The sequence below is a fragment of the Gavia stellata genome, chromosome 16 (assembly GCF_030936135.1).
Source record: "Gavia stellata isolate bGavSte3 chromosome 16, bGavSte3.hap2, whole genome shotgun sequence".
NCBI classification, from domain to species: domain Eukaryota; kingdom Metazoa; phylum Chordata; class Aves; order Gaviiformes; family Gaviidae; genus Gavia; species Gavia stellata.
The window spans coordinates 12,563,092-12,569,091 of NC_082609.1; positions in this window are offsets into that span (position 1 = coordinate 12,563,092).

Below are 6,000 nucleotides of genomic sequence, written 5' to 3' on the forward strand. Positions count from 1 at the left end.
CTTTGCCCCTCTCCTCCTCCCAGCCCCGCCATCCCCGGGGTGCCGCAGGGACTGCAGCCCGGCTGCTCCCATCCCCAGGGGACCCCCAGCCCACGTTAACATCCCCAAGGACAACCCCAGCACAGCGTTTCGGGGTTCTTGCCATCCCCTCAGGTGAGGTCTGATGCTGTGCACTGAGCACAGTGTGTCCCTTTTGTCACCTCTGGGACCTGGCAGAGGGGACCTGGCCATAGCAGGGGCCCAGCAGGCACCTGCCTTTGCTGCACTGGGTGGTACGGCAGCGCCCGGCCCTCCGCCACCAGCCTTTTCTGGGGTGCTGAGCCAGCCCCTGCCTGCACCCCAGCGATTTCACCCCCTATTCCGTGATCCCCCAAGAAGGGCCCATGAGCAGCCCCAGGCCCAGGGCACCAGGAGGGTGCTGACCGCCTGTGTGTGCCACTGCCGCCTGCGTTGTGTCAGCGCTCGGCAATGCTGTTTACACATGAGAGAGGCTCAGAGGCATCCGCGCCGGCAGCCAATTACCCAGTTTTGATCTTTTTTGGTGAAAAGGAAACCAGGGCTTTTCAGACATGGCCAAATTTGATAAGCTGGGGGAGGCGGGGGCGGGCACGGGCGGCTTCTCCCCACCGGCCTCACACGAGGGAAGTGGCTGGGGTGTGCGGGCGGCTGGGTCATGGCAAGCCCCTGCCTCCCAGCTGGGATGGGGCATCCGGCAGGCTCCGTGCGCCCGTGCCGGCCACGGTGCTGCCCCTGCAGGAACGGGTGCGCTGGCATCAGCCCAGCGGGCTGAGGCGAGGGAGCGGGTGGCCGGGAAGGGTTGGAAACCCCACACAGCTCCCCTGGGAGTGGGCTACTTGGAGGGAAAGGGGATGTGCTTTTGGGTTTTGTTCTACATGCTCATCCCTGCTACTTCCCCACCATATTGCCCTGCTGCCACGGGAAACTTGGGTAGAAAGCAGAGCCTGGAGAGTGGGAATTGAGTGGGAATTGGGGTGTTGATCGACAGCCGGCTGAATATGAGCCAGCAGTGTGCCCAGGTGGCCAAGAAGGCCAACGGCATCCTGGCTTGTATCAGAAATGGTGTGGCCAGCAGGAGCAGGGAGGTGATCATGCCTCTGTACTCGGCTCTGGTGAGGCCGCACCTCGAATACTGTGTTCAGTTTTGGGCCCCTCACTACAAGAAGGACATTGAGGTGCTGGAGCGTGTCCAGAGAAGGGCGACGAAGCTGGTGAGGGGTCTGGAGCACAAGTCTTATGAGGAGCGGCTGAGGGAGCTGGGGTTGTTTAGCCTGGAGAAGAGGAGGCTGAGGGGAGACCTTATCGCTCTCTACAACTACCTGAAAGGGGGTTGCAGAGAGGTGGGTGTTGGTCTCTTCTCCCAGGTGACTAGTGACAGGACTAGAGGAAATGGCCTCAAGCTGCGACAGGGGAGGTTCAGGAAAAAGTTCTTCACTGAGAGAGTGGTGAAACACTGGAATAGGCTGCCCAGGGAGGTGGTAGAGTCACCCTCCCTGGAGGTATTCAAGGAGCGTGTGGATGTGGCATTGTCGGATGTAGCTTGATGGACATGGTGCTGTGTGGTGTTGGGTGGGTTGTGGCTTGTTATTGTTGTTGTGTGGCGTGGGTTTTTGTGGGTTTTTTTTTTTGTGGGTTTTTTGATGTTGTGGGGGGTTTTTTTTGTTGTTTTTTTTTTTTTTTTCCCCAGGTTGGACTCGATGATCTTACAGGTCTTTTCCAACCGTACTGATTCTGTGATTCTGTGAATAGGCCCCCAAACAGGGCAGGAGGGGCCATGAAGATAGGCTCTACCTGCCCTGAGTAAACCCAGGTGCATATGTCCCAGGGTAACCATCACCGAGCTATGCCCGAGCTCCCTGGGGTAAAGGGATGCAGGGTGGCTGTGCCGCACCATGCTCAGCAGGAGGGATGTGCTGGGCAGGGCATGTGGCAGAGCACATAATGGGGGGCCGCAGGTAAGGGAATGGGGGGAATCAGACCACAGTTCCCATGCTGGCAGAAAATAGCTTTTTGCCTTTTTTGACAAGCAGGAATGTCCCTGCCCGGGTAGGAGCTGCTGGCGTGGGGGTCCACGGTCCCCTCCACCCGCGGTGGGCAGCATCACTGCCAGTGCCAGGCTGCAGGGCATGGCTGCTTCTCCAGGCACCAGGCTGCTCCCGAGCCTGGATCCTCCGCGGGGTTTGTGAGGCACACCTGAGCACACACCCACCCGTGGGCCAGGCAGCCAGGCCGGCGGGAGGGTCCGGCACAGCCACGGCACCTCCTATCTCTGCGTGAGCAACATTTTCCATTCATCAAACGTAAGCGTGCTCCAGTGAGCCAGCCTCGCCAGATCCAGCCCCGCTCTGCGGTGGGGAGGAGGGCTGGGGCTGGGGCCACCGGTGCAGGGGGCCCTCCCACGTCCCCCCACCGCCCCCCGGCAGGTAGCGCCCAGCCGAGCCGGCAGCACGGCGCTCACATCCATATTTGCACAAAGGCCCGCTCAGCGCGTGAGCGGCTCCAGAGACGCCCGGGCCAAAAAGGCTTATTTTAAGCTTGCTGGAAAAAGAACATTGTTTGGTGGGAATTAAAACTCCCCATTCTCAAAAAAGGGAAAAACAAAAAGTGCTTAATTCTGCCGGCTCCTGCTGTTGCATAAACACAGAGCCACAGCCCGGCTGGCGAGGGCAGCCAGGAACTCGTTGCTGGCATCGAGCAGGGTGGGTGCCCTCCCCCTGGCAGCTGTTTTGGGACCTGTCCCCTCCAGTGCCCCTGTGATGCCAGCGCTGTCCCCAGAGTCCCCACCCTGGCGGGAAGGGTTTCCCATGGGAGGGAAGGGGCATTGCCTGATGTGGGTACTGCAGCCGTGGAGCCACCCCGAGGTGCCAGGGTGCTGCAGACAGGAGGGGTGACTGTGGCAGCCACACGAGGGGCTGGATGAGCTGTCAGCAGCCCCGGGGTCTCACTGCGCCTGTGTTCTGCATCAAAGGACAGTATTATTTATATAGACCTAATCCAGCTGTCTCGGCAGCCCTTCTGCCTCCTCGGGCGGGGAGCTGGGTGATGCTCTGGGCTGTCTGTAAATCACACCCTTTGGATCACACGCCTGAGGTAACAGGCAGGCTTTGGCATCGGGAGGCAGAGCTGTGCAGGGTTGTCCTTTGGGGCTGGGGGCTGTGGGGCCAGCAGCACCCCGGCCTGCCTGCCCCGCTCCTGGCAGGAGGCTCGCGTGGGGCCAGAGGCGTCGGGAGAGCGGCTGCCAGCAGCGCTGGGACGGCGGGACGGGAGGGAGGGAGGGAGGGTGCGTGTCCGGCACATCCTGCCGTGGCCCCGCCGACACATCCATCAGCCGCCCAGCGTTTACAGCACGTCGCTGGTTACATGATCCAGACGCGCAGGTTCCTCCTGCCCTGCTCCTCTCCTGCCTTTTGTTTTCTTTTGCTTTCTGCTCCTGGAGACAGAGCACCTGATGGAAAAAGCCTGCTCTCCCGCTCCCCATGCTGGAAACACCCGCTTCCTTCCGCCCCTGCCCGGCACAGCGCCTGATATGGTGCAGGCCGCTGCCCCGGCGGCTCCCTGCTCCTGCTGCCCTGTGCCGTGCTGACCCCATGGCAGCAGTGGGGGGGACGGGAGGGGCTGGTGTGAGGACATGGCAGGGACAGACCCCCGTCCCAGTGGGACCCCTCTGGGTGCTCTGCGTGGCGCAGCCCCAGCTCCCCGTAGGACGGAGCAGGGCAGAGCCGTGGTCTCCTCCAGGCAGGGAGGCTGCAGGCACCGCCTGGGCACGGGTCCCCTCAGCCTGCCAAGCCTGATGGGCACCTGGCCCCACACCCTGCTCCCTCCATGTCCCCCGTGCTTGCTCTCCCGCCTTGCCTAGCCCTTTGGGCTCCTGGCCTCAGCCCGTACTGACTGCGCCCCACTGCCCACCAGTGCAGAGCACGGGCGGGCAGCGCTGGGTTTCCAAATAACTCGATTTTGCTTCCCCCTGCAGCCTAAGCCAGCGAACATGGCGGTCGGACACCAACCCCTCAGCACCTTGGAGGGGTGGCTGCGTTTTGTGCTGGATTGCAAAAGTGAGATATGGTCCTGCCAGGACACTCTCTGCATCCCGGCTCCTGGCTGCGGGAAAGGCTGGCCCTCCAGCCTCATGCGGGGCACACAGAACAGCCTGGAGCTGTCCCCACTGCCCTCCCTGCAAGGCCACGGGGCCGAGGAGGCTCCCAGAGACATGCTTCCAGGGCAGCGATGCCCTCCAGGTCTGCGAGGAGAAAGCCTCTTATTTTTAGGGCTTTGGTGGCTTTTGTTTGTGGGCAGGCATCCAAGTTCCCAGTTTCCCAGGGCAAGGCGGAGGGTGGAGGTATATGGAAAGCTCAGTGGTGGCACTGATGTCTGCCCTGGCAGGTCATGCTCAAGTCAAACCTCTCCTCCCCGCGGCCTTGGGCATGGGGCCACTGCAGCACATGCAGGGACCCCTGAGCTCCTGGGGAGTCATCACCACGTGGGAACTGGTGGTTTGAAGTCAGGGCAGAGAGCCTCCTGCGCTGGTCCCCATCCCCTGCTCCTACGTGCTGCTGTTTTAGCAGTCTGTGGAGGGAAGGGATTTACAAAGCAGCACAGACCAGTCCTGAAGGTCACCTTCAGAGCTGCTCCAGCCCAGCTTGCCCATTAATCATGCCGTCCTGCCCCTGCAACGGAGACAGCGCATGCACAGGAGGCGGGGGTGAGGGAGGCAGGGGCTGCCTGCTCTTGGGTGTAATAATATATAGGCTGAGAAACACCCGCCTGCCCCCCAGCAGCACCCCCTGATGTTGGGCAGCAGATGAAATGGCTGTAAATTCGGAGTGTTTGGATGTTAGCAGGTCTCATGGGAGAGGAGTTTCTCTTATTGCCCCTTGGGCTCTCAGGAAGGTGGGAGCAGCCCCACAGAGTCTGCCCAGGGGCTCCCTCTCCATCACTGCCCCGTGGCATCGCCCTGTGAGCAGCCAGCAGTCCCCTCACTGCCTGCCTGGGATGGAGAGGGGGTATCCCGGCCAGCCGGGATCACCCAGGTCCTCACAGCCAGCCAAGGGGGCTGAAGGTCGGCCGGGGGGGGGAGGTGGGAAAAAAAAAATCACTTTTGTAGAGATACTGAAACTGAATCTGCCACGAGGAGGGATTGCTGGGCAGCATCTTAGCGAAGGAGTAACAAAAACAAACCCGCGCCAAGGAATCCTGCTTTGCCCCAAATGTTTTTCTTATGGAGTTGTAATAAGACAAGAGTTGTAAAGATAGTAACCTCCTAAACATTACCTTATTAAGGCTTCTCAGAAACCACAGGGCACGACCCCTCTGGGTCATGGAACAAGAGAGCAGCATCCAGCGAACAAACAGAGGCTAACGTTACATTTTTCACTTCATTTAGGAAACCTGGTTTCTAATTATAGGGTTTGTTTAATGGCAGCAGTTAGTTGTGCTTCACCCAAAGCCAGCCCACCGAGAGCAAGGGCTGGGAGGCTGTGCAGAGGGGAGAGGGGCCGCGGGGTGGGGGGGGCCGGGAGATGCCAGCCCTGTGCTGGCTCCCGGGGGGGCTGCTGGGCTCCCAGGGCACGGGGTGGGGATGTGCTCGGTACCCACAGGCACGAGGTGCCCGACACAGCGAGGGGTATGGGGGTCGGACGTGGTGTGGGAGGGCTCTGTGCCCAGGGAGGAACCCCAGCATGTCCCGGGGACAAGCCACACGTGCTGTCCTAGCTCTGTGCCGTGCCCAAGGCTTATCTGCAGTGGAGGGAGATGGCCCTGCTGTGGGGTGGCATGCTGCAGGGCTGTGCTCTGTGCAGTTCCCTTCGCACAGCCAGCCTAGCCTGGGCTCGGCCCCGCACCCCGGTGACTGCAGGCAGACCTGCTGGGAGCTGGCTGCTCCTGGGATGTGGCAAGATCAAGGCTTGTCCTGACACAGGACCACTGGATCTATGTGTGTACAGGGATTGAAACAGGCAGGGTTTTTTCCCCCAGTCTGCTGCCAGC